Source organism: Ambystoma mexicanum, chromosome 6p (genome assembly GCF_040938575.1).
Source record: "Ambystoma mexicanum isolate Mex_15411 chromosome 6p, UKY_AmexF1_1, whole genome shotgun sequence".
NCBI lineage: Eukaryota > Metazoa > Chordata > Amphibia > Caudata > Ambystomatidae > Ambystoma > Ambystoma mexicanum.
Genome location: NC_090935.1, coordinates 614988057 through 615015291, shown reverse-complemented (window position 1 = coordinate 615015291; position 27235 = coordinate 614988057). Strand labels below are relative to the sequence as shown.

General features: G+C 47.2%; 1 protein-coding gene and 1 pseudogene across 2 annotated transcripts in view; one reads left to right on the top strand and one right to left on the bottom strand.

Moving 5' to 3' along the window:
• CERT1 (ceramide transporter 1) overlaps positions 1 to 27235 on the bottom strand; it is a 1636484-nt gene that overhangs the window by 1540622 nt on the left and 68627 nt on the right. The window lies entirely within an intron of this gene.
• LOC138511654 (DNA mismatch repair protein Msh2-like) lies at positions 7282 to 8894 on the top strand (annotated as a pseudogene).

Genomic DNA, 27235 nt, shown 5'->3' with positions numbered 1-27235 from the left:
CCCCCGTCTGCCACGGAACCTCCGAAGGCAACAGACCATCGGCCAGAGCCGCCTCCGAGGCATCCAGCCCGGTCGTCGACGGAGCAGACGGCACTGTCTATAAAGTAACAGAAGGCAGCACCACCACAGTCAAAAGGTACTTCTGTCCCGACCCCTTAGTTGACGGAACCAAGGCTGTAACCAGCCTGGCTTTCTCCAGCGAAGCAGACCGCTTGGACGACTCGCCGGAACAATGTTTAGAAGACCCACGGCTTGAGGATGACCTATGGCGGTCCTTCGACGAGTGCTTAGCGGACGATGACTCGCAGGGCCTTCGACTTCTCCGCCAGCAAGGACTTCTGCGACAGCGCCGCCAACTTCTCGGGCCTAGCACTCGCTTCCTTCGACTACTACAGTTATGTAGGCTTGTCCAGAGAGGAGCCACCCGCCCCTTTAGACTTATGCGACCTGGATCCAGAGGACACACTGCCTCCTCTCACCCCCGAGCGTTGCTTCTTGGAGGGAGGTTCTGCCGACTGGGACCTGGGGTGCGAAGAAGACACCTTTACCACCGTAGCAGAGTACTTGCTCCTACAGGTCGAACCCACATCCCTCCTTCGTAGAGCAAACAAATCAGCCGGCGGTTATGGTCCTTCAGCGTTTTCTGCGGAAAGCCTTGACAGATGGAACAGTTGTCTGCGAATAATTGGGATAGAGGCAATACCATAATCCCCATGGCCATCCCCCGCATAGATGTTCTTAAGGCCGCAGGTCTCAAGGCCTAAACAACGATTTTTCTGGGCCCACAGAGGACATGATGGCCCAGAATAGAAAGCATGTGTAGAACACAGAGTAATGCACTCAAGAGCAAACACAAGGTGATCCCAACAGTTTGAAGACAGGGGCGGGGCTATTCATACCAGACGTCCAATTGGTGTAGCCTAAAGCACCCAAAAAGACGTTGATACGACACCAAGTGTCGAAGTTTTCCATAGGAAAGCGCTATGTTAAAGTTATCCAGGTTTCCCAGCCTAACGACAGGAAATATTCACAGCATGTGAATCCATGAAAGATCCAATGCTGGAGAAGTTGTACTGCTCTCCTCGGGATTTTTTGCGATTCTCTTCCTCACAGTATTGTAGTTCAGGATCATCAACTTTGTTATGAAGGTTGTCGTTTATACTGTGATGAGTTTTTCTGCTGGCAAAACGAGTGCCTGACGGCCTCCAAGTCTTCCATTCTCACAGTTGCTTCTAATATTGCAGGGGAATGTCTCTGGAGCCTTGGGAGTGGGGAGGTCGGTCTCTTCTCTCTCCCCTACCCCCTCCCCCACTGCAGGTAACCTGGACCATTTGCTGATTCCTCAGCAGGATGTTGTCAGCATGGTTTACCGGGTAGTTCTCGTGGTCATACCACCACAGAGATTTGTACTCCTGTTCCCTGGGGTTCTCACCTGCCTGCACCCACAGTCACTCTCCAGCATTTGCTTCTATCATTCTGAGCAGTTCTGAACATTGAGGGCTCCTCGGCTCTCTTCAGCTCTGCCTCTTTCAGGAGTCAGGCTTCCAGGGGGCCCCTCTCCTGCCTGCGTGGGGGTCTCGCTCGCCTTTGTTTGGCGTTTACTCCTTTAACCTCCTTGTAGCAGTTAATTGGAGGTTTATCTTAAAATTTACAGATTTGCTTTCTTGCAAAATTGTATAAATTGGGTTTCTCTTCCGCCAAGTTTAAAGATTTGATGCTGTTTGGCATATCGGATAGTCCCATGTATGCCATCATGGGAAATGGCTGATTGAGTTCCACACCGGAACAGGAGTCCTTCTCCCCTAAGGGGAGGCTCCTCCTTGGGGAGAAGAGACAAAAGCACTTGATTCGTCACAACACCTAGCAATTTAATATCCTCATTCAGACCTTAATATAGATTCCTAAATACTTGTGGTGGGATAGTCTCAACACATTTATATTCCGTCAAGGAGGGGACATGATGCTTAACCTTGAACATTTGCCCTGCACCTGGATGCGGACGTATGTGCTCCTTTGGGACCCTCACAGATATTTACCATGCATCCTTAATTCTGGGCAGCGCATTTTTTAAGACTTCTGTAAGTGTTACATGCTCAAAGGCAACCTCTAAACCTGCCACATCTAAAACAGTACATGTTAAAAACATTTAATTAGTTATATTTGCAGTTTATACAAGCCACACATTTTCTACTTGTAATTAATGTGTCGGGGCCCTGCCTTTCTTGCGAAACCGTACCCAGCTTGCTGGGAGGGTCCACTGGCCCTTGGGGAAATCGCCACCTCTGGGGACCATTACAGCGTGGTCCTCGCCAGCCAAGTATACTGGAGGCGGCTATCTTCCTGCAACGGCCATGCGTGGAGGCCCGGCGGATGGATCCACGCATGCGCAATTCATGGGTGCTACGTGCAACCCAATGAAACCTCATTCCCATTCGCAGCTACTTCAGGGAAACGGAAACAACTATCAGCGCGTCACAACAATTTGTTGTATGGTTTTGACGCCGTCCTTGATGGCATCTATACCTTGCTCGGCCTTCTCCTGAAGGTACGTGTGCCTCGCCCTACTTTCCCTGGCCAGCTTGTGCCTCATTTTTCACATCTCCAGTCTTCTCAGTAACCCTGGACCATTACTACCTACTGGGTCCAGACCTCTTGCCTCCTCTTGCTGCCTCACCTTTCCCTGCGTGGGCGCCCATGTCAGTGTTCGCACTGTCTTGACACCACATTAATAGGTGGGTGGTCTCTTCCGTGCTGTTGGGAAGAGGGTCCCAGTCTGATATCAGCATCCTTGTTACGCTGGGTGCAATCTTGCTTCCCATGCTATCCCGGGACCGGAGTGACACCAGCATCGGGAGGAAACCTGGATCGAAGGAAGGCAAAAACCACAGGTATTCGGGAAACCCAGGAGGTTGGGGGGGAGGGGCACACCTTGACAATGTGGTACTGTTTTAGACAATACATTGCACAATTACCTATTGAAACTAGACAATATAGTGCCAAGAAGTCACTAGACTAATGTAAACTGCATTCTTTTAGCTTGGACAATTTAGCTATGCAGATGCAATCACGGTTTAAATGGCATGCATTTCTTACCGTAATAGCATTTCTGATGGTTGTATCTGCTTAAATTCACATGCTGTGCATATATTCCGACATCTAGTGGTATTGCAGCTTGTCTTTCGTGAATAGAGAGGAGACATCGGCACAGGCGTGTCTAACACTATCCCTAACGTAACGTGTAGTGTACCCAGAAATCCACATGTCGAGGTCCCTACGATAGTCATAAGGCTCCCTCACGGCAGAAAAAATACTATTGTGAGCGAGTACAGAAAGAGAAGTAGTAAGACGTCTATGTTCCTTCTATTCGAGCAGGAGGAAGGGTGGACGCATGTGAATCTAAGCAGATACAATCATCAGAAATGCTATTATGGTAATTAACGCATGTCTTCTGATGCTTGTTAATCTGCTTAGAATCACATGCTGTGCATAGACTAGCGAGCAGTACCCAGAGTTGGAGGTGGGGTTTGAGAAGGAACAGTAGTGAAAAGATGTCTTAGTACTGCTTGTCCCACCTGAGAATCAGACCTAGAGTGAGTGTCTAGGCAATAGTGTTTTGTAAAGGTGTGTACAGAACTCCAGGTTGCCGCTTTGTAAACGGACTTGAGAGGAACATTTGCAAAGAATGCTATGGAAGCCCCCGTGCCTCGAGAAGAGTGTTCTCTAGGCTTCAAGGGCAGTTCTCTCTTGGCAAGTTTGTAGCAGAGTGTGATGCAGTTGACAATCCATTTAGAGATAACTGATTAGAGACATGGTCCCCTTCTCGACCGGCTGCCACTGAAACGAAAAACTGGTTTGTTTTCCTTAGTGGTTTAGTTCTTTCCAGATAGTACATGACTGCCTTGTGCACATCTAGTATGTGTAGGCTTCTTTCTGCCACATTGGTAGGGTTCTGGAAGAATGTAGGTAGTTCTATAGACTGGTTCACATGGAACTTTAATTTAGGTGCAAACCTTGGGTGAGTGTGCAGAACTACCATCCCTGAACTGTAACAAAAGGGTCTAGAATAGAAAGGTCCTGCAGTTCACCAACTCTTTATACGGAAGTGATTGCCACTAGGAAGGCTGTCTTGTAAGGGAGTGCTTTTAGGCTTGCTTTGTCCAGAGGTTTAAAGGGAGACCCCATAGGTCTGGTTAACACCACATTAAGGTCCCATCCGGGAGCCAGGTTGGAAAAGGGCGGATAAAGTCTATTAGCCTCTTCCATAAAAGCTTAATGACAGATCTTCCACCAAGACACTTCGGCTGGGACATAGTGTAGGCTGAAAGTGCCTTCAGGGAATTGAATACAAGACACAAGTCCAGCAGGTGAGTCAAGTATAACACTATGTGTAGCGGAACATTCAATGGGATTGATGTCCTTGGTATTATACCAAATGACAAAGCGTTTCCATTTATAGGATTAGCAATATCTGATGTTGGGTTACCTTGCCTCTGAATATATCCATGCATCTCTGAGGAAGCTGCAGATGCCCAAACTTTCTGAAACTGAAAGCTTTCAGGAGCCAGGCCGCTAAATTGAGCGTTTCCCCTGTCCTGAGACAACATGTTCTAAGGCAAGGCAGCTTCATCGGAGGGGAGAGAGACATCTCCATGAGATGGGAGAACCAGGGTTGGCACACCCATAATGGGGTCACGAAGATAATGGTCACTGGTTCCTGGTGCAACTTGTGCACAATCTTGTTGAGTAGGGGAGTCAGGGACATGAGGGAGCGTAAACTGGGCATTGTGAGTTTTCCAGAGTTGCAAACAAGTTGATCTCTGGGAAACCCCATTCTGCGACAACATTGGAGAGGATGTCTGTAGTTGCCATCCGTACTCTAAGGGGAGTGGAAAGTCTCGACTGAGCACGTCTTCCAGAGTTTTGAGTTCCCCTGGAACGTGTTCAGACAACAGCAACATCTTGTGTTTGAGAGGCCACTTCAAACTAGCTCAGAACATTTGGGACAGCCCTGGAGAAGGAGTGCCCCCCTGCTTGTTTAGGTAGTACATGGCTGTGGTGCTGTCCAGGAGGACCAGTACTGTCTTCCCCTGTAGCTGCGTCTGAAAGGCTTTCAGTGCTTTGATCACCGCTAGTAGTTCCAATAGGTTTATGTGGTTGGAAGCTAACGCTGGGGGCCAAATCCTGTGTGCCATCTGATTAAGACGGTGACAACCCCCACCACCCCGTGAGGGATGCATCAATCGTGAGAGGCTTCTACTGCAGGGGTGGTGAAGGTCTTCCCCTTCCCTCGACCACTACTTCAGAGAGAGAACAAGGGCTACCGAGACGACCACTAGATCATCCCATAGTCCGCTGGACTGAAACCATTGGCCTTTTAGCCACTTTTGCATGGGGCGCAAACGTGTGTGAGGAACCAAGTAAATGCAGGACTCCATCATACCTTGCAGTTGCGTGGCCTTCTGTACAGTCACCTCGTGACCAGCTACATACTGATGGATCGATCTGAAACAGCAGGATTTGAACACACTCGGAGGGGAAGATGAGCCGGTCTTCTGTCTGAATAAGAGCCCCTAGAAACTGCTTGACTTGACTGAGGTCGAGGCTGGATTTCTTCTCATTAATGGAGTATCCCAGACTGAATAAAAAGGTTGACCGTCCTTTGAGTGTTTGCTAAGCATTTTTCGTAGGAGTTCCCCGATATGAGCCAGTCATCGAGTTAAGGGTAACGGATGGATTGCCTGCGCAGGTGAGCCGTTGCCACTGCCAGTACCTTTGCAAATACCCTTGGGGCTGAGACAAGGCCGAAGGGTAGGACCTTGAAATGATAGCGCTTGCCCTCTATTGTGAACCTTCGGTGCTTTCTGCATGCCAGCAACATTGAAATATGAAAGTATGCATCTTTCATATGCAATGTTGCCATGTAATCCCATTCATGAGGAGATGAATTACTTCTTGCAGCGTCACCATACGAAAATTTGGGGTTTGACAAACTTGTTCGCTGGGCGCAAGTCTAGCACAGGGCGCATCGTTAGATCCTTTTTGGGTACAAGGAAGGGCACTGAATAAATCCCTTGTTTACCTGTAGAACAGGGACAACTTAGATGGTGCCCTTTTCCTGCAGGATCTTGACCTCTTGTAGCAGGATCTGGAGGTGTTCCGGTGTCAGGCGCCTAGATCTTGGGGGTCTGTACCGAAGTGGCCGGCTGATCTCTATGCAGTACCAGTGGGTGACAGTCTTGAGCACACACTGGTCCGATGCGATCCCCTCCCATGCATGCAGGAAAGATATTAATCGCCCCCTGACCAGGAAGGCATGGAAGGGGGCTCGGACTAGTGTCATTTCTGACCAGAGGCTGGGGAACCTCCAAGGGTGGCGTTGCGACCCCTTCCTTTTCCCAGATGTTGTCCTCTGGGAGGGTAAGTAGTGGGGGTGTTATAGCCTTGTTCCGAAGGCCAATTTTTTCCTGAGCCATACTGATGAGGGGAACGTTGACAGGATTGGCTGTGAAAAGTGCAGCGAAAATGTCCCCCTCTTTGCTGAAAAGGTCTTTGGGTGATTTGGTTCAAGGACCTGAGGATCTCCTGTTCCTTTTTGGCGGTCTTCAGTGCCTCGCCCACCGCTTTTCAAAACAAAATAGAATCTTGCATGGGTTTGTTAACCAATGACATCGAGTCTCGGGTTTAAACCCGGAATTTCCTCCGCCAGGCATGGTGCTTTAACAGGGTACCTTGTGCCAGGGAGTGATCAGCTGTTTCAGCAGCATCCAAGGTATTCTTGAGAATATTGTGATTAACTGGTTTGCCCTCCGCTACGATTGCTAATAGGCGGGTGCGCACTGGTTCTGCAACCTCCTGCAGGCCCTCTTGCAATAGGTTCCACTGGACATCTGAATAACTAGCCAATAGGGTAGTATTGGCTATGCGCGTGAAGTAAACCGCAGCAGTGGTTATTCTTTTTCCCCAGAGCATATAACCTTTTACACTCCTTGTCAAGTGGCGACTCGCCTGTAGACAAGGGGAACCCCCCCCACCCCGCCCTTTTCCTCATAGTTGTGACCAGAGAGTCTGGTGTAGCATGACCTCCGATACATAGGGGATTGGTTGGAGAGGGACAAAATTGTTTCTCCACTCTGATTAACAGCTGCAGTCTGAGAGGGCGTTAATAAAAAGGGAGCTATACGCCTCTTGATGGAATTGTGAAGGGGAATAGCTTGGCTAAATGGAGGCTGTTCTTTTAAAATGTACTTTCCAGATCGAAATCGTCTGGCAAAGAAATTCCAGAAGAAAACTGCAAATCAAGATGGTTTCAGAATTTATCAAGCGATTGGCTACCTCCCTAGTGTTGTGCTGGCACTGGAAAAATATCAAGGAACTCACCAGGTGCTTCTGTTGGCAGCATTTGCATCTCCCCTTAATGATCTTATTAACGACTTCAAAAAGTTTCAAGAAATGATAGAAGCTACTTTAGACATGGACCAGATTGCAAATCATGAATTCCTTGTGAAGCCCTCCTTCGACCCTAATTTGACAGAATTGAGACAGCAAATGGATGAGCTGGAAAGGAATATGAAATCCACTCTGAATAGTGCAGCCAGAGAGCTTGGTTTGGATGCAGGCAAGACAATAAAATTAGAGTCCAACTCTCAATTAGGGCACTATTTCAGAATAACCTGCAAGGAAGAGAAAGCCCTGCGGAAACAACAAGAACTTTAATACAATTGACATCCAGAAGAATGGCGTGCGTTTTACAAACAGTAAACTGAGCTCCTACAATGACGAATACATACGTAATAGGGATGAGTATGAAGAGGCCCAGAACGCCATTGTTAAAGAGATCATCAACATCTCTGCAGGTTACGTGGACCCAATGCAGACCATGAATGATGCAATTGCTCAGCTGGATGCCTTTGTGAGTTTTGCTCATGTGTCGAATGGGGCTCCTGTTCCCTACATCCGTCCCGTCATCCTGGAGAAAGGGCAGGGAATAATCTTGCTAGGAGCCTCCAGACACCCTTGCATTGAAGTGCAGGATGAAGTGGCCTTCATACCCAACGATATCATCTTTCAAAAAGAAAAGCAGATGTTTCACATTATTACTGGTCCGAACATGGGAGGAAAGTCGACATACATTCGCCAGACTGGTGTAATAGTTCTCATGGCTCAAATTGGCTGCTTTGTTCCATGTGACTCGGCAAAAGTGAGCATTGTGGACTGCATTCTAGCTTGTGTGGGAGCCAGTGATAGCCAATTAAAAGGGAGTTTCCACTTTCATGGCGGAAATGTTAGAAACTGCTTCCATCCTCAGAACCGCAACAAAGAACTCTCTAATAATTATTGATGAGCTGGGTAGAGGAACTTCCACATATGATGGCTTCGGATTGGCTTGGGCTATTTCTGAATACATTGCCACCAACATTGGAGCTTTCTGCAGGTTTGCCACACATTTTCATGAGCTAACCGCACTGGCTGACCAGGTGCCAACAGTTAACAACTTGCATGTTACAGCACTAACTACCGAGCAGACAGACACCATGCTTTACCGTGTTAAGAAAGGTGCCTGTGACCAGAGCTTTGGAATCCATGTAGCAGAGCTAGTGCATTTTCCCAAACATGTTATTGAAAATGCAAAACAGAAAGCCTTGGAATTGGCGGAGTTCCAAAATGTTGGAAATGCGGAAGAGTTTGAGGACGAGCCATCCATTAAGAAACGCTACCAAGAGAAAGAGGAGGGTGAAAGAATCATCCAGTCCTTCCTTTCCAAGATGAAAGCTCTACCAATAAGCGAGATGTCAGAGGAAGACATTAAAACCAAACTGAAACAAATGAAGGCTGAAGTGATTGCGAAAAATAACTTCGTCAATGCTGTAATCTCACGAATAAAAAGTACTGCATAAAACCCTTGATTAGAGTTCTGTAAATAAAAAATCTAATTGACTTAATACAAGAAAAAAAAAAATTAAAATGTATTCCACAAAATCAGTCAATAACAGCCTCCTGTGTGGCCATCTGGAAGTGCTCTGCTGCCTTCCTGAGAATGGCATTGAACGCCATTTGGTCGTCCACAGAAGAAGCCTGACTCACAGGGGGGAAGACTATGGAGAGTCGAGGTCAATGGCATCCTGTTCCAGGGTTGGAGTCGAGGACAGCCATCCGACCTGTGTGTAAGGGTCCTGTGCAGAAGGGTCAGGAGTAACCTTTTCAGGGTCTGAAAGATTGAAGACCTCATGGAGGGTCTGAGGTCCTCTGGTATTTAGTTGCTGAGGGTACAGCATAAGGGATCTCTTAACGAGGCCTTTTTGGTGTAAACCTCTGGAAAATCTACACTTTTTTTTTACACCCCTCAAATTTCTCCCTAGTTCATTTAGATGACCCAGAAGTGTCTAAGAGGGGGGGGGTGGCAGGAGGGGGAGAAGCAATCCTCTAGAGGATCCTGAAGTCTAGAACATTGAGCTTTGACAGTCTTAAACAAAGACTGTGGGCTCTCTGTAAAGTCCTGATGCTCTTTACTGTGTTCTGCCGGCTTTCTAGGTACTTTTAGGCCTATCGCGCCCTTCAGGGCGTTCGGATGAGTCTTTCGACGTATCCTTGCATTTACCAGCCGCCGAGACAATCTTTGCGAGGCTTTCGCTGATGCTTGGCTATTACGGGATGGTGTTTAGGCTGAGAGGGCGGCTGCTCCCGAAAACATTCGACACAACCAGAATTTTATTAAGTGTCGGCGCACTCTTAGAAGGCGCATCAATGTGGGATTTGGTGCTGGCGCCCTTAGTTACAGAATGCCCGGACGCATTGCGCTGACGCGGTTGCAGGGAGGGCTGCCGATCCTTCGAATAGGCGGGTGTTGGCACCTTTGACTGCTCTAACTGCTTTGACTGAGGCAGAAACGGTACCGAGCGTTGTGCGTTTAGTCCCATGTGATGTGGGTGCGTCCTTGTCGTCGGGGTGTAACCTCCCCATAGCAGGACTTGCATCATGTCCATCGGGGACGGAAGGCTTGGAGCGAGTGTGCTCAGTTGTCAGGTCAATGGCGTCTGTGTCAGAGCCAGGGTCGTCGCTATGGGTCTCATCGCTTTCGGCGGCGGGGAGCTACCATCGGCCTGCGATATTGCATAGGCCGCCCACCGTTTTACACACTGCTCCTTAATGGTCTTAGGATGAAGGAGCTTGCAATGCCGACAGGACGCTTCAGCATGGTTGAGGGGAAGACACTTAATGCACGGAGGGTGCTGGTCTTTCCATGGAATTTTTCCCTACCAGGAAAGGCAAAATTTAAATGGCGCCCCGTCCATAGCGCAGGGAAACAGAAGCACCGACAATACCAAAAGGGGCAAAGAGGGGAAAATGAATGGTTCTTAAAAGAAGGTACCCGTAGACCCCACTCTCCCTACTGTATAGGCCGGCCAGAAGGCCCGGCCACGGGGTCGACCAGAACGTCAGCCATCGAAGTCTGTTCGGTCTTCGGCAGCGGTTCAGTAATCGAAGAGGGGGCAAATGTTGACTCAATGACCATGGGTTGGGATTTTTAAAAATTGCATTTTTTTTTTTTGAGAGCTCCGCATAAGGCGACCAGCTAGCTGGGCAGAAAAAAATCTGAGGGGCGTCAACGCGTGAGGATTTCTGGGTACACTACACGTCACGTTAGGAATAGTGTTAGACACGCCTATGCCGACGTCCCCTTTTGAGCCTCGAAAGACAAGATGCAATACTCTGCGGTTACCACTAGATGTCGGACTATAGGCACAGCATGTGGTTCTAAGCAGGTTAACAAGCATCATAAATGGCTTAACACATAAGCTGTCAAAAGATATAATTTTTACTTCAAATGAAAGAAAATTATTGTGCACACAGTACGAGTGGTACTATATTTAATATTGCACCCAGCAACTTGCTCATTTTTTTCTCTGCCTGCAGAGCACTTTCAAAAAAGATTTTGCATGACGTACATCCTACTCAAGAACAGGTGTTCATGCGCAGCGAGCGGTCGAGGACGTGAGCCTCTGTGGCTCTGCTAGGGCTGCCAACTTCCTGCTATATAAAAGCCTGTTTCCGACGGCAAAAGTACTTTTGGTAGCAGGTGATTGCAGAATCTCCCAGCTTCATTCCGCAAATTGGGGCTGGGAAACCCCGAAACCCTGGGGTGACAGCGGCTGGCTTAGCTTGGCAACATTTTGATGGGGTGTGCAGGGATCCATTGGACCGGGGTGGAGTTTGCCGTTTAACCCCACAGAAGAAAAGACTGAGCGGGCAACTCCTGAAGGGATGGCCACTTTGTGTGAGGCGCGAAAGACAGCGCGGCCAGGGAAGCAGAGGTTGATGGCAGGGACCTCACTGGCGAGTAATCCAACCCCCTTGGCTGGGAGGCTGTATGAGACCAGGGTGACTAGCCGGATGCCCAGAGTTGAAGCACAGGATAGGTACCCGCTCACAAGGACAACAGGGAGCCAGCACGTCTAGCCGTCTGCCGGAACGGAAGACTGCAATGGCATTCAAGAGGTGAGCGGATGTGGGCATGGAAGGAGGCACAGCGTGAGGCTACAATCGCCAGGCCAGCGGGCTATCAGCTTGCCGGAGACCGGGAGAGACAAGGAGGGAGGTAACGGACTAGCCGTGGTGAACTCATGGGCAGTATTAAATAAGGCCCGCAGACATACCGGAACAGCCGGTAGGGCTCCCTGGGAATGGGCGAGACGATTGGTGGTGAGGGGGGACACCTGTGATGGGAATCATTTGCCGAAAGAGGGGCTGCTGCAATGACAAGCTGTGAGAACCTATACTACCTGGTCGGCCAAATAAGTACTCACAGTGGTAGACAGTGCTGCCAGGGTACACAGAGCAGACTGCCTGACAAAACATGGCAGGAACCCCAAAGAAGAGTAAAGGCGGCCAGCTACCACTGCTGGACAATCCACAAGTGCACGGGGCGGGGCAGCAAACTAGACAATTCTAGGAGGGAAGACGGCCTCTAAGTGGTCACAGAGACCCTGGCACACAATGTTGCCACAGCAAGGTGTGGACCCGGCTGCCCTGGGATCCAATTAGTAGAGGTGACTGCCCCAAACAGGAGAGGCAGACAGATGCTGTGAAAGCCTTGCAACGACCCTTCAACACTGGTGGTTCTCTCCTGGGCAAGGCAGGGAGAGAGCTTGCAACATCCCTGGCCCCGGAGGAAGTGGGGCCCTAGAGCTCGAAAGCACCAGGGAAGAAGATCCCCCGGCGGGGTGGCGAGGCAGAGGCCAGGTGCCAGTGTCCAGCACACAGACATGGTTAAAGACATGGTAAAGAGACCAGGGATCCAGCACCAGAGCAATCAGTACACAATGGGAAGCCGTCTGCCTGGTACTTGCACCTCTCAGATTTTCCTCACAGATGTGAGTGCTATTGGGGAGTCTAGATCATCCGTTGCAGAGACGATTGACAGCCTCTCAAGCGAGGTGTTCTTTCTGCAGCAAGATCTGTGGAATCTCGCATCATGAGTGGTAGAGGCGGAACAGTGCATATTGGATTCAGAGGATGCGCTCATGCGGATGGAAAAGCAACTGGCAACGTTCTCGCAGGAGCTCGCACACCTTGAAAGTAGGGCTTAAGACAGTAAAGGGAGTTCAAGGCGTAACAATCTGCACATCCTAGGGGTGCCGGAGAGGGAGGAGGGGCCCAGCATTGAGCTCTTTGCCCCAGACAGGTTTTCCTATTTCTTGTCCATTAAAAAAGGCCAACGGGCAGATCGGTGCCCAGGAATCCCCCCCCCCCTTCTCCCGAAATACTAGAATTGGCAGGCGCCCAAATCTCTGAGACCAGGACACTTTGCTGCAGATGGCGAGGGCTACAGGCCGCGTAACCTACAACAGATACTGGATCAGGTTTTTCCATGATTATACGAGAGCGGTCCGTAAGGCATGGCAATCCTTCACGGTCAAAAAGAAACTGATCCCACTGGGTATTAAATATGCTCCTTTCTTCCCCGCACAGCTGAAGGTGTACCACAGGGACAAGGTTCAGCTTTTCAAATAACCCCAAAGAGGCGTGGTCTGGCTAGAAACTCAAATACTGTCTGCACAAAGACCTCAGCAGCCGGGTGGATAGTCACGGCCGAAACCGGGGCCATCTCCACCTCTCTGCGAGACGCAACCAACGGAACCCCATGCTAATATGTCGCAGCTTCGGGGTCAACAGAAAGGCTGAACTGCTGCCTGGTAGACAAAGAACCATGTCTACTAGATTATTTAAGCAGGTTGTGCAATGAGGCAACCCCAGGCAGGGAAAAGGGACAACCAGCGCTGCGCTAGCGGACACCTCCATTTGACGTGGGGGTAAGGGTACAGGTGCTTCTGGTTTGGGCGGGTTGGGGGAGATGCAGTGTTAGTGAGACAGGTGCTTTATGTTTGGGTGAATGGTGGAATACACAGGAAGTTCTCCAGGACCACTGGTAGAACGACACTTCAACAAGGTCATAATTACAATCCTTTGCTACAGCAGTGGGTCCGGTTGACGCATGGAGAATGCTCATGTCGCGGATCGTCATCTTCATTCTCCAGGGCATCACACATAGGTTCCCATCAGCCACATTTCTGGGCAGAAGATTTTAAGATTTTCACTCCCCACTATCATGGAGCTCAAAAATGGGCAGGCAAGGCCCACGGCAATGTGGCGCCTGCCTTAACGCGTATTACCCAGGTATTAGGTCCCAGAAGTAATGGAAGGGTTGTCCCATAAAACAAAAAAACAGTATTGCGGGGGCGGGGTGTTTCAGTTGGGGGCGGGTTGGCTTGCGGGGACTTTTTTTTTTAAAGTAAAGAAAAAAAAAGCAAGTTGATAGCCCAGTCACACTTTTGGAGGGCTACAAAGCAGTACTCTGACGGGAGAAAGAAAACATTACTGATTGCGGCCACACTGGGACCGCATGCTAAATAAGTGAAGGAGGCAGAACCACTAGTGGTCAAGGCGGAGGAGGAATTCCTGGCTTCGAGTTTGCAGGCTTCGCAAGAAGCCCTAGTCACGGCACTGGAGATCCTAAGGAACATGGCCCTAGACAGCGCTAGGCAGGCCCACTTGGCAGTAAGGAGCCAAATTCATAAAGCTGGGGATAAAAGGGGGGGAACTGCTAGCATGGTTGGAATGATGGGAGAAAGGGAGGGGACACATACCAGCTATACAGGACACTCAGGGCGGGATGGAGGATGCAGACATTGTAGATGCATTTGCTGCCTTCTACGAAGTGCTGTATTGCCACCCGCGAGACCCAGCCTCACTGGGCGAACCGTGCATTTTAGATTCGTTGTCACTCCCATGTCGTACAGAACAGCAGACATTGGGGCTAGAGTCCGACATTACGGAAGAAGGTGGCTGCAGCGCTTGCGGAATTACAGTCTGCTAAGATCCCAGGGTCCAACGGCTTCCCGGTAGAGATCTGGAAACTGCTTGGGGACCTGGTTATTGGGCCCATGCACCGCCACTTTAGGCAGTGTAAGTTGGATAGGTATCTTCTTCCATCCCCCCCCCCCACGCCCAGACCCGAGGAAAGCCTATATAGTGGTCCTGCCGCTACCCAGGAAACCGCTGGAACAGTATGCCTCCTATAGGCCGATTACATTGATTAATGGGGACGCCAATGTCCTAGCACGGGTCCTGGCTGAAATACAACCTGAGCAATGCAGATTCATGCCCATGAACCTCTGCAGAGTACAATTTGCATCAGTCAAGTCTCTATCAAATCGGAACTGGTGGCACTCCTGGCTGTAGATTTTGTTAAGGCGGTCGACTCAGTCAGTTGGGCGTCTCTCTGGGAGGCAATGGGCCGCATGGGGTTCAGGAGAATTTTCTCAAAGGGGTTTGCTTGCTCTACTCCTCCCTTGAAGCAGTGGGCCAGGTCAACAGAGTATCTTCTGTGGGTTTCACCCTATGGCAACGGGACAAGGTACGGCTGCACCCTCTACCCCTTGTTCACTCTGGCCAGAGAGCTGCATGCAATTAAACTTCAGACAGCCCAGGACTGGACGGGACAGGACTCCAATAGCATTTGAGCGAGCGGGAATGGGGGCGGCGGGGGTAGCGACCGGGTGTCACTTTATGCGGATGACCTAGTCTACATGACCAACCCTGAAGTCTCCTGCCCAGTCAGGACTAGGGACTAGAATCCTTTCGGAATACAAGGGGTTTGTGGGCTTAAAGTAAACCGTCTGAATTCAGTGCTCTTCCAGCTGCAGGGGGGCTGGGTGGGTGCACGAGACTGGGCCATCCCCACGACTATCCTTAACCAGTCTCGGTTACAGGATTTAAGTACCTTGACATTCATGTGAGCGAGCCCATCTGATTTCCTTTGGCTTAATCCGGTAACGGACCAATTCTCCTCAGATACAGTTCATTGGCAAGCTCTGACGCTGCTGGGCAAGGCATCGCTTTTTAAAATGCTGGCACTGCTTAGATTTCTTTATGTGCTACAGAAGGCCCCACTTCCGGTTCCCAAATCAGTTTTTGGCATGATTGAGGGCACCCCAAGGCGGGGAGGTTGGGGGGGGGGGGGGGGGGACTGGTCATTATCGACAACCACGCCGTGCACCAAGAACGCTGCAGCACCCCGTATGGGAAAGGGGTTTGGGGATGCCATGTCTACCAAGACATTACTTGGCTACATGGGGACCCGAGCCTTCCAGATGTGTCAATTGAAAGGGGATGGAAGGGGGGGGGGGGAATTCACCTAAACAATTGCTCTACGGGGGCAGAACCAGAGAAAAGGCCCTTCCCCTAATGATACGCCACACTAAGAAGGTATGGACTGATGCACACCGGGACATTGGGTGGGGGAGGAAACCAACATTGGGCCAACCCCTTTGGAATAGGCATCACCTGGAGCTATGCAAAATAGGTAACTTAAGAAACTGGGAGGAAAAGGGGGTGAAAGTTCTGGCCGATGTGGCACAGGAGGGACAGCTCATCCCGTTCAAGGGATTACCGAATACATTTGGGTTAATGGGGAGTGAACACTACAGACATATGCAACTGACTCATGCCTACTCTTAATACTAATTTGATCATAGCTATACTCTTCCCTGTTGTACTTCTCCTTCCTCTTTGCTCGTTTTATGTTTGTACGATTTATGTGAGCGTTCGAGGCCTGCGGGTTAGTTGGCGCTATACAAAATTACACTTGAATATAAGATCCCCAATACCCCACCCTGGGGGAAGTCCCCAAGTGCTCACCCACAGAGGCCAATATTTTCCCTGATTGCATTGTCGCCCAGGTCAGCTCGGCACTATATAAGGTGTTAGCAGCGTTTGGGGCAGAGGATCTGTCCCGCCGCAAGGCTAGGTGGGAAAGGGACGTTGGACCACTGGACCCAGGAGAATGGGTCGAGGCACACATGGTCCCACGGGAGGGCAGAATTGCAGTCAGGCTCCGCCAGATCCAATACAAAATAGTGCATTGTGTATATTACGCAAACAGCACTGGCCCGTTAAGGTGCAACTGACCAAGACACCTGTCTGCAATGTGGGCGATCAGGGGACACTTCATATTATGAGAGTGCGCGCAAATCCAAATATTCTGGGGGAGGTTTTTTGCAGGTTAACTGCATTACTGGGGTCACGGGTCCCCTGTGATCTCAAGCTGGCAATACTTGGAATTTGCGATGACTAAAGCTACCAGAATTCCTTGAGACCAATTGAGACTAATCTGTAACACCTGAAAAGACAGCCTCCCTGAAGATTGTTAGAGACATGAAAGCGCTTGGAGGAGAACAGCAACTTGAAATGCAGCAGGTCTTCAACACTGGGAACTAGAGTGCGCGCCTCACCCTCTCCCTTTCCCTACAAGGGCTCAAGCACGAAAGGGTATTCTTGTCCGTCACATTGGGAATGGAAAACAGGATTATCGCTGCAATGTGGGGGTCAGCGTACTGCCCACCGCTTAGTCACTGGCATGCTGAAATTGAAGTCTTCTCGCACCAAAATAATCAAATTTCTCATTAAGTGCATTAACAAATGCAAAACGGTATCCCCAACCTCGATACAAAGTAGCCAGAAATAAAAAAAAAAAGGTACAAAGAGCCATAGACAAACATTTGAAAACCAAATGCCGACATCAGTTTATGCAAGAGCAGCATAAAAGCTACTAGCCAGCCATAAAAAGTCACTTGCCGCCACAATTCTAGACCCATGCAGAGCACACCATTTGCAATGCCGGTCCACAGTTGCACCAGAAGGGCTGGAGAGTTAATTGTGCAGAGGTGGTGTGTGCAGGACGGAAACGATCCTTCCAACAGTGATGAAAATATTACAGAGTAAAAAGGTAACTTTAATTTTGCACAGAATTCGAAGGACATGTTTTCATGGATCAATGTGCTAACTTGTTCAAAGATGGCTGCAATTGCACGGTTATGATACAATTTATGATAGGTTATTTAACGTGCTTAATACCCAGAGGTTTCTAAGCGCGGACCTGGGGAATCGAACCTATGTTGCTCCGTGTCGTCTTGCTTCCAAGGCGACTTGATCTCAGTGTGCCTTGCAGGTATGCTAGTCAATACTTTTATGCATATATTCAGATGTATGTGTTAATAAAAAGCTTGCTTAATTCACCTGTCATTTTAAATCATTTTAATACTGAAAGTAACAAACCGGGAAGGGCGACTGGGACGCCAGGTTATATTTTATTTCCTAAATGCATGTTGATCTAAGATGGGCAATCAAAAGGCAAATGGCAGTGGCATGAGACTAATTAAGGAATGCATGGTATTTCTTCAACGCAGCCACTCCAACAGCTGGTTACAAGGAGGGAGGGGCAAATCGAGAATCAGCCCGTGCAAGGCAAGTGGGTAGACTCACACCAGAAATGCCACGGCTGCTCACAATCTGCTCGGGGACATCTGACCAGGCTGGGGACAAACCATTTCCCGGCCTCTATGGAGGGGGCCATAGTAATGGTTGCACTGGAGCCATTCCGACACTATTCTGCGCCATCCCACTGCTGAAATGCAGTTGGCGCGCAGACTTCTTGTGCCAGTGGTACCCCTACACCCCATTCCCTCCAACCTCAGTTTACTGCTATAGCAGATGCTTGTCGATTGGCTGGCGACCCCCTGAAAACAGTCTATGCATCCTTACAGAGGATGGAGCTTCTGAAAAAACATCACTACCATGGAAAATGATCCAACAAGCAAAATTCGACTGTTACCAACAAAAAATAATAAACCTGAAGTTGCTTGTAGAGCGCAAGGGCTGCTCTAAAACCACACAACCTCCTCCTGCAGTAGTGTCAACCTGGAAGAGCCTGAAGAGAGTGGACCGTATAGTCCAGAAGGTAGACACCTTCTCGCACAGGGTGAGACCTCAAGAACTCCAATGCACAAGCTGTGCAGGTATCGCCTGTGCACCCAAACCACCTCCGCCCTTTCCACCACTGCATGTTTATAGGGGTAGTGGGTCTGGGGGGATATCGAAATTGGGACTGTATGGTGGGGCAAGGGAGGTGGATGGAGAAGGGAGTATGGGAGGCGGGCTCCCTGGGTGAAGTGTTACTTTGCGGCAAACTGCTGCACATGGCAGGGAGCCCTGTTCTACACTGCCATTAGCTATATAAGAATGATGGACGACTCCCAACAACTTGTCTGAATAGTCATTAGACAATGGTTATGTGCGTCTCCCCCTTCAACTGCTCTCATTACTTGCTACCGCGAGCGAGTTACAGTTGGTTTCTCCCCCATCCCCCACCTTCAGTGAAGGTGGTGTGCCCAATTCTCGCCTATTATCAATAAGGACTGTGATACATCTTCTGGATGGGTCCAAAGAGTTACTTTTCAACAAAATTATATAATCACATACATGGGTACATCCCTTACTGATGTATGCAGTACTTACTCAGGCTTCAAGCAGACAGGACAATATCATGCAATGCTTTCAGTGCATTGCACAAAACCATGCATTGGACACTGAACTGTTTTTATCGAAGTACACATCAGGCACATGCGAACATTGTGTGAACATAATATACTCAAGCACGTAGAACCACAATGGCAACACCTAAAACGGACTTAAAATGGACGGTATCCCAATATACCATGTCTTGGGATGCATCATTCCTGTCAGGAGGCATAAATCAAGGATGCATTTTGTCATTACCCTTTTCAAAGGCAAAGAGCCTCTGGCATGCTCTTTGGACAACAGCACAACAGAGGGTAATCAAGAATGACTAGCAATCACGCACGATATGCTCCTCTATATTACTAACCCCAAATCCAATCGTGGCAGACAGGCCTCCAGATAAGGTGCGTACCAGGCCTTTATGCATGGAAATCTTTTAACTACGACAGATTTATTATTTTTCTGTGTACATTTACACACAGGTTTAGAGCAGAGGGCAGTGCAAATGTCAGGTTACTTGACAGAAACCAGAAGGCTTCTTTTGATTTTTATCTACATGGATGTAATTGCAAGCCACCTCTGAAACAGAATGTATTTCTCTGAAGCCTTTAAAAAAATAAATAAACTGCATGCTGTGATAAACGGAATGGTTTCTTTCCATTCAGCTTCTGCTGTGTTGATACTCATGAAGCAAACAGAAGCACTGTGCATATTTATTTTCCTAGAATTTTAGGATTGTATAATTAATAAGATGGAAAACTAAGTTGCAATTGAGAACTAATATTTTGTAACAAATTATGCTTTTTTTCTCACCCCCAGTGAAAGTAAACCAGTATTGCACAATTGTATTTTTCAGAGTTCCGTTGCTGTGTGCATAATCATTCTGAGGTACATAGTTTTTACACTTATAATTACATTTACACTCCAATTTTTAAAAACCAGTGTGTAATATGAGGAGTATACACAGTCTAGTTTACATCCATTCAAACTTGCAGTCAATGGGGTACATTACTACAAATGATCAGTGGCAGCAGAATCTTTGCTCAAGGGCGAGTTAATGTTAAAGGACATTTGTACCACGCACTATCACCACCGGAGTGGTCCCCTGGCGGCTCTGAAAGAGGAAGGGACGGTCAGTTAGTGGGAGGAAGCAGGAAACGTGCTAGAGAGCAGTGATGTGCTGATCACGGCCAGAGCCCGGTGGGTCTGTTGGCTGGGCCTGGGGTGTTTGGATCCGGTAGTCATCGTGTACTGTTGTGGAGGTCGTGTTTACTGTTGTGGAGGTCGTGTTTTTGTTTTGTTGTAGTGAAGTTTGTGTTTGTTGTGCTGTAGGTTTGTGGTTGTGTTTGGTTTGGAGTTTGAGGTGTGTGCAGAGGTGGAAATTGTTAGTAGAATTGGTTAGTTGGCATCTCTATCCTGAATGGAGGTGCTGGGCTTGCGAAGTCTCTCCTGATGCTCCTCTGTCCTGATCTGGGCCCATCTTGCACTCAGGTCCCTTTCACATCTGGCCCCCACCTCAACCAACCTCCATCACAACCCCTCCTGTCCGCCTTACCTGCTCTTGTGGCCAGTGCACATGCCAATGTCCACCACTCAGCTAGTGTGGCGATTGCCAGTGTGTCTGCAATCCAATTGATATTTTGCTACATGGTAGCAATTGAGGTGGAGTGAGGGTGGGATGGGCTGGTATAGTTGACTGTCTCAATGGGTGTCACCTGTGTTTTAGTTTATCCTGTGTCACCTGCCCGGCATTGTGGGAGCTTCCCTGTCGTTTCTAGGGATGTTAGTGTCCCTTCCTGTTCCGTCATCCTTTTTTCCTGTTTCGATTTTCAGGTTGAGTCTGTGGTCTTGAAGAGCCAGGTTTTTAGTAATTTCCTGAATTTGTGGTGATCTTCAGTGTTTCCGATCTCTTTTGGGATGTTGTTCCAGGTTTTTGTGGCTAAGTGGTAGAAGGAGGTGCCTCCAAGTTTTTTCTTAAGGTATGGTTTTAGTTCCAGGCGGATTTCGTTATTGGATCGGAGGGGTCTCTTTGGTTTGCAGATTGTATTTTCTTTTGTAGGAATTCTGCTCCTTGTTCACAGATTGCCCTTTGCGTTATGCACATAGTTTTGAAGGTGACGCAATGTTTTACTGGGAGCCAGTGTAGTGTTTTTAGGGCAGGAGTGATGTGGTCTCTTCTGGATAGTTTGAGTAGTAGTCTGGCTGCAGCATTTTGGATCCGTTGTAGTTTCTTCAGGAGGTATTCTGGTATTCCGTGATAGAGGCTGTTTGCATAGTCGATTGACATGATGAGGGTGACGATAGTGAGTGTTTTGTGCGTGAAGGAGAGGAAAGGTAGGATTCTTCTTGCCGTATGGAGGAGGAAAAAGCATTTATTCACTGTTGCATTTGTGTTTCTAAGTTTAGGGTATTGTCCATCAGGAATCCCAGATTTTTTACTACCTTAGATGGTGTTGCGGTTCCCAATTCCGTTGGCCACGGGATGGCGGTTTCGTTCTCTTGGTCTATGATCAGGATTTCCGTCTTTCCTGGGTTGATTTTCAGGTTGTTGGCATTCATCCATTTGAAGATTTTTCAGACAGTCGATTAGAGCTGAATAATCAGCTTCGGAATCTTTGATTTGGTATATGATTGGAGTGTCATCTGCGTAGTTGTAGCAAGTAATGTTGTAGTTTTTGAATATTTTGATGACTGGAGTCTGGTAGATGTTGAAATATAGGGGTGACAGTGAAGATCCTTGTGGCACTCCAGTCGTTAACTCGTGGAGTGCATTTGGAGGGTTTAATCCATACAGTTTCTGTCTGCTAGGAATGATTTAGTCGAGAGTAGTGCCGTGTCTGTTATGACTATGTCTTTTAGTCTTTTGGTCAGATTGTCATGGCTAACTGTGTCAAAGGCTGCGGAGAGGTCGAGAAGAATAAGGGCTGAGGTTGTGTTCGAGTCTGCGTTGGTTTTTAGGTCGTCCCAGATGGATAGTAGTGCCGTTTCCGTTCCTCTTGCTGGTCTGAAACTGACTTGAGCTTGGTCTAGAAGGTGGTGTTTTTCTACGTATACTTGGATAAGTTTATATACGTAGGTTTCCAGGAGTTTTGCCGGGTAGGGTATGTTTGAGATCGGCCTGTAGTTGGAGGTCTTCTACATCGCCACTTGTGTTTTCTAGAAGTGGCTTGATATATGCCGATTTGAAGATCCTCGGTACGGATCCTGTTGCTAGTGATACATTTAGAAGGTTTCTTTAGTATTTTACCAATCACAGATGTTCTAACCTCTCAAATCTTCAAGATTACAATTAAAATATCCAAAACCTGACTCTCAAGGAAGTGCAAGCGCTGTTCAAAAACAAACAAATGAAAGTTACATTGGTAATTGAAATAGAAACTCAGCAAAACCTGTTCCTGTGATAATCCAGATAGGTATTTAACTTTATGTAGCGCTTCATGAATGGTTAATGCAACATCTTGGTACTGTGATTATAATACTGCGGTCAATACTCAGTTAACCAACCGCTAAAGGATGTTAGCCAATATGATAGCTCATCCGGTTGAGCACTAGTTGCTGCAATCTGTGTGTGATCTGTAGATTGCAGGTTCGAATCCCGGCAATGCCAACTCAGCCTTTCATCCTTTCGAGGCTGATAAAGGACGACCTGCTTTGGTGATCATTGTGATAAATATTTTCTATGTACTGTGCTTTGCCAAAAGCGCTATATAAAATAACCATTTGACCCTTATATTAGAAATAGAATTTAGCATGGAGTCCTTGCTTCTATGCACTGTTTTATCATAACATTGGCATACCATTAGTTAGTAATAACTCCAGGAAATGAGGACTTTTCATCAAACATGAAGACAATTCTGCTATCGAACCTCAAAACATACAATTCAGGTTTGCTTTACTAGTAATTGGCTAGGTTTTTGTGATTTGAACTTTTAAATCTATATAGGAGAGATCAAATGGCTAGACCTTAAAGAAATAATGAATGGTGTATTCTGTCACATTGCAGAAAGCTGCCGCATAGTAATGATTTCCATACAGTTTATGCACATGTCCGCTGGATGTCACATACATTTTACTCTTGCAAAGGAGAAAAGTCATTTTTACTCTTAAAATCACATTCACTCACAAAGTTTAAAAATAGGGAGTAAAATACTTCCACCTCAAAATCTTATCTGGAGTACTGGTGGCAGACATTAAACCATTTTGGAACTTGGATGGCGGGCATTTCAACTGGGACAAGTCTAAAATATTACTGGTGACATGGGCAACAGTAGAAATCGGGGAGGCGTTGGGATTTAACTAGTGCAGCAGCAAGATTAAAGGAATAGTGCGCTGAAAAATATTGTCCCAAGCGTTTCGGCATGTGGTTTTAAGCATACGTTGAGCTATTGTAAAAAAATAAAATAAAAAAGTACCTTCGTTTCTCACTTTTACACATGCGAAGCCGGGCGCGGCCATCTTGTGCTAATCTTATCCGTTGTCGCATTGCCCCAAGGTGCACTGCCCTCACGGCACTAAATCATATCCCCGCCCCCACCCCTGAAGCTGACATCACTCGACACGTACAGCCCATTTCACAATGCAAATGCACGTCTCGTGTTAATGTTCTCTGTGCACCAGCTAATGACGTGTCTCCATGGAAATGGCAGGACGCCTCTTTCCTCAAGTATAAACAGACAGCTTCTCAGACAACGTCAGAGTTGCTTTTTCAACCAATTCACTGTCTTTTTTGGTGTACCCTGTGGCTCGTTTCTGCTCCGTTATGCCATCTTCGTTGCTTGTAGCCCGTGCAAAAAGATACTAGTACTATCCTTACTATTTGTGGCAAAAGCGACTATACTATGCCGCCTTGACTACGGCAATGCATTGATGTTAGGGTCTAATAAAAAATGCCTCCAAGCCTACCAGATCATACAAAATAACGGTGTAAGGATCATTAAGAAGAAAACCAAATTTGACCACATCAATGACTCCAGAAAAGAGCTACATTGGCTCAAAATTTAAAACAAAATCCAGTTCATAGCCCTTACCCTAGCCCATAGATGCATCCATGGGAAAGCATCAGAGTACTTAAAAACTGAAATACACCCATACGCACCCAACTGCATGCTCATATTATCAGACCAAGGTAGGATCGCAGTGGCTACCCACAAGCGTAAAATGGCCCTAGGGAAATCCTTCCCCATCATTACGGCAGGGCTATGGAATAACCTTCCCGCCAACATAAGAAAGGAAGTCGACTATCTGCGTTTTTGCAAACTAGTGAAGACCCACATCTTCAATTAACTCGCTCTCCTACGTTCTTCTCAGTAATCATACCGTCATGTCTCGTACTGTGTTTCTTGTTTGTCCCCCTGTGTCCATGTTTCTGCGCCCCGAGACTTGCAAGTTACCGGTGCAATAAAAATAAATATCTATTTTAATTTTGTCATATAATGGCAACAATACAGCCCTACCAGTACAAGCTGGAGTATTCCGAGGTTGAGTTAGTCGAAAGAGAAAGATGCGGAACGACAGTTGGGAGGACGAATCACCGGATCAAGAGCCTGAGCCTAGTCGCATGGAAAACGTTTCCACCTGGTGTACCTGCAATCGGTGCGAGGTCATGCCAACCGAGGAGAACTACTGCTCCTGCAGAGAAAACTCTGGATGCTTTTCCTATATCGGAAGAAAAGCCACCGCCGCTATGCGTTACCCAGCTGCAGGACTTCAGGGCGCCTGCCTCACAAGGTCCGTGTTGAGGATTACGATGGTGCTTATGCACAAACTTCGCGCAACAGTTGCCCTGGCAATCCAAGTAACGAGTAAGTGTACTCTAGATGTGATGTCACTTAGGCCACTAACATTAAATGTTCAGGTTCGTCTCCTATATTGTTGTAACTTTGATCTATCACTGCCAAAAGAATATAGTCTTGCAATTCTATAGATCACTCGCAATGTGGGGAAATCATAGTGGTCATCTTCTGTGTCTTTCACGTACAACCAAGAAACAATATTTCTCTGTGCTCCAAACGTTATTGAATGCATAGTTCACTTTTATGTGTCTGCACTTCAAACCCAAAGTTGATTGATCCATGAAGTAAAATGTTTACTGGCAACTATGCCATAGGATACAAGAATGCATTGTCAACAAAGGTTTGTACACTTATGTTAATTTAAATACAGTTTGTATGTTTCTCTTCCACAGGTAGTACAGGCTGGTGGCCTATTGTGTGTTTACATGGTGGCTTCATGGGAGGCTTGAATACCGCGTTCGACGAGTAATACCCGCCTGTGCCGTTGGTGCCATTCGAGACGAATTCCCCAGTGATAGCGGTCACTACAGGGGATTTTCCCACAATGCTGCAACCCAAAGTATACAATGTGTAGTACATTTGTGCCGTCAACATCAGCAACAAAATACAACTGACATTTTCTGAATAGTCCTTTCAATTTTTCAGTGAATCATGGTAACGCTCACTTGTCCTGGCAGGGTTGACTGGGTGGAAACGGCCAAGGTGCCAAACATCATGTACACTTCAAAAGGTATCTTACATGCAGGGGCCATTGTACACATGGCCTCCCCAGACCCCATGTCTCCTGGCATGCAGCCCCAAAATATCAGGCCGCGCCCCTGCAATCCGCATAAGACAACACCATACAGATGTCACTCATTCACATACACACCCACTTTTCGAATTCTTTATAAACCTTGATATTTATCTGGAGAACATCTGTGAGCAATGCAAGCCCACTCTTGATCGCGCTACCTGTTCTCCTGCTACTAACTACCCTGCTTGCTGAATCCAATTGTTTCTTAGTCAAGGTATGGGCAGGTCACCTAATCTCTTTTTGGGTCTCTAATTTTCGATCTGTTTCGAACGACTGTACCCCGTAGTGTAATGTTGATTCATCTCATTGCTATTGACATTGTCTTCTGTTTAATTTGTAATGTTCTCGATATATAGAAAATGTCACTAGTGTCAATTGGGATAGAAATGCATCCTTCGCGGACCAGGTATATAAGCAGGTTTCCTTTTGATGCATGAAAGTACATTCAACGGACGAGTAACACGTTACGATTTGCGTCACATCCAATCAATCCTGTATGAAAGTTATCCTAGTGTATATTCGACTACGCTACAGTTTTTGCTTCTGCGACCAAAACAAACATAGCATTGAAAACTTAATATAATTCCATCTTTCTCACGCATTCATGTAAAACATTTTTGTAACTATGTTTACTTTTTTTTTTAACAGATTTTTCAAGAATGCCTGCTTGTATGGTTTATGGTTACCGTTCCAAGACCCACGACAAACCAAAGGGCACAATAATGCATACATTCCCGAGGAATATAGATCTAATTGGAGAACGGGTCGGATATTGTGGATTTCCGGTGGACGAGCTTGAACGTAGAGCCCAGGATGTGTTGGGAGACTTGAGGGCCAATCGATTCTGCATCTGCAGCCTGCACTTTACCCTGGATATGTACGACCAATTGCAGTACACAAAAAAGCATAGACACAGAACGTCTCAAATTGCTTCCAAATGCAATTCCAACTCTATTCATGCACACGCTGGACCAGGTGAGTTCCGGATGATGAATTAGCTGTAGGCCTTGGGGTACTGAACAGGTAACTACATGAACGGATTGGTCCTTTCATTGTAAATGTTTCTTACTAAACTTTGCATATTTATCCAATTGTATTACTTTATAACTATACCATAGTGCCCTTAAAAGCATAATCTTTTCGTAATCAGTTGCTTCACATGTCAATTGTTTTAGGAGAGCATACGGACGGAAGCACAGACCCTTGCGAGTGACAACATCACCGACACGTCCAGTATATCAATAGTGAGCCATACAGACTTGCAAAAGCTCATATTATTGAGAGTTGGATCTTCCAACATATCTAATGCAAAACTAAATTTTCCCTTACCACTTCGTAACAAAGGACCGAAAATGAAGATTGTGCATCCATTTATGTTTTGGGTTCAACAACAACTTTAAGCGCCTATCGGGTAGTTTTATTTTGCTTTTCTATTACGCGAATGTATTATGCAGGGAATTTTAATTGAGGTGAAATAGTTAACATATCTTGTTTACATAATGCTTCATTTATGGGTTCCTATTTATATGTAGAATTGTCTGCATCTTATTGGGTCTGTTCAATTTCACAGTTTATCCATACTAAAACACAGGGGGGTGCTGGTACTTTGACTATCACATCACCCTTTGGAGCTGGTCCAGAGTTTGAGGTATGCGTACTGACAGTTCCTTTGAATGAAAGGAAGTAAATCCTACATTGGATACTATTAGACGGTGACATTCATATAAACGTGCAGCGTTGCAAACTCCTATCATTTCAGTTCTAACGTTACAATTTCTACCCTAATGCAAAATAC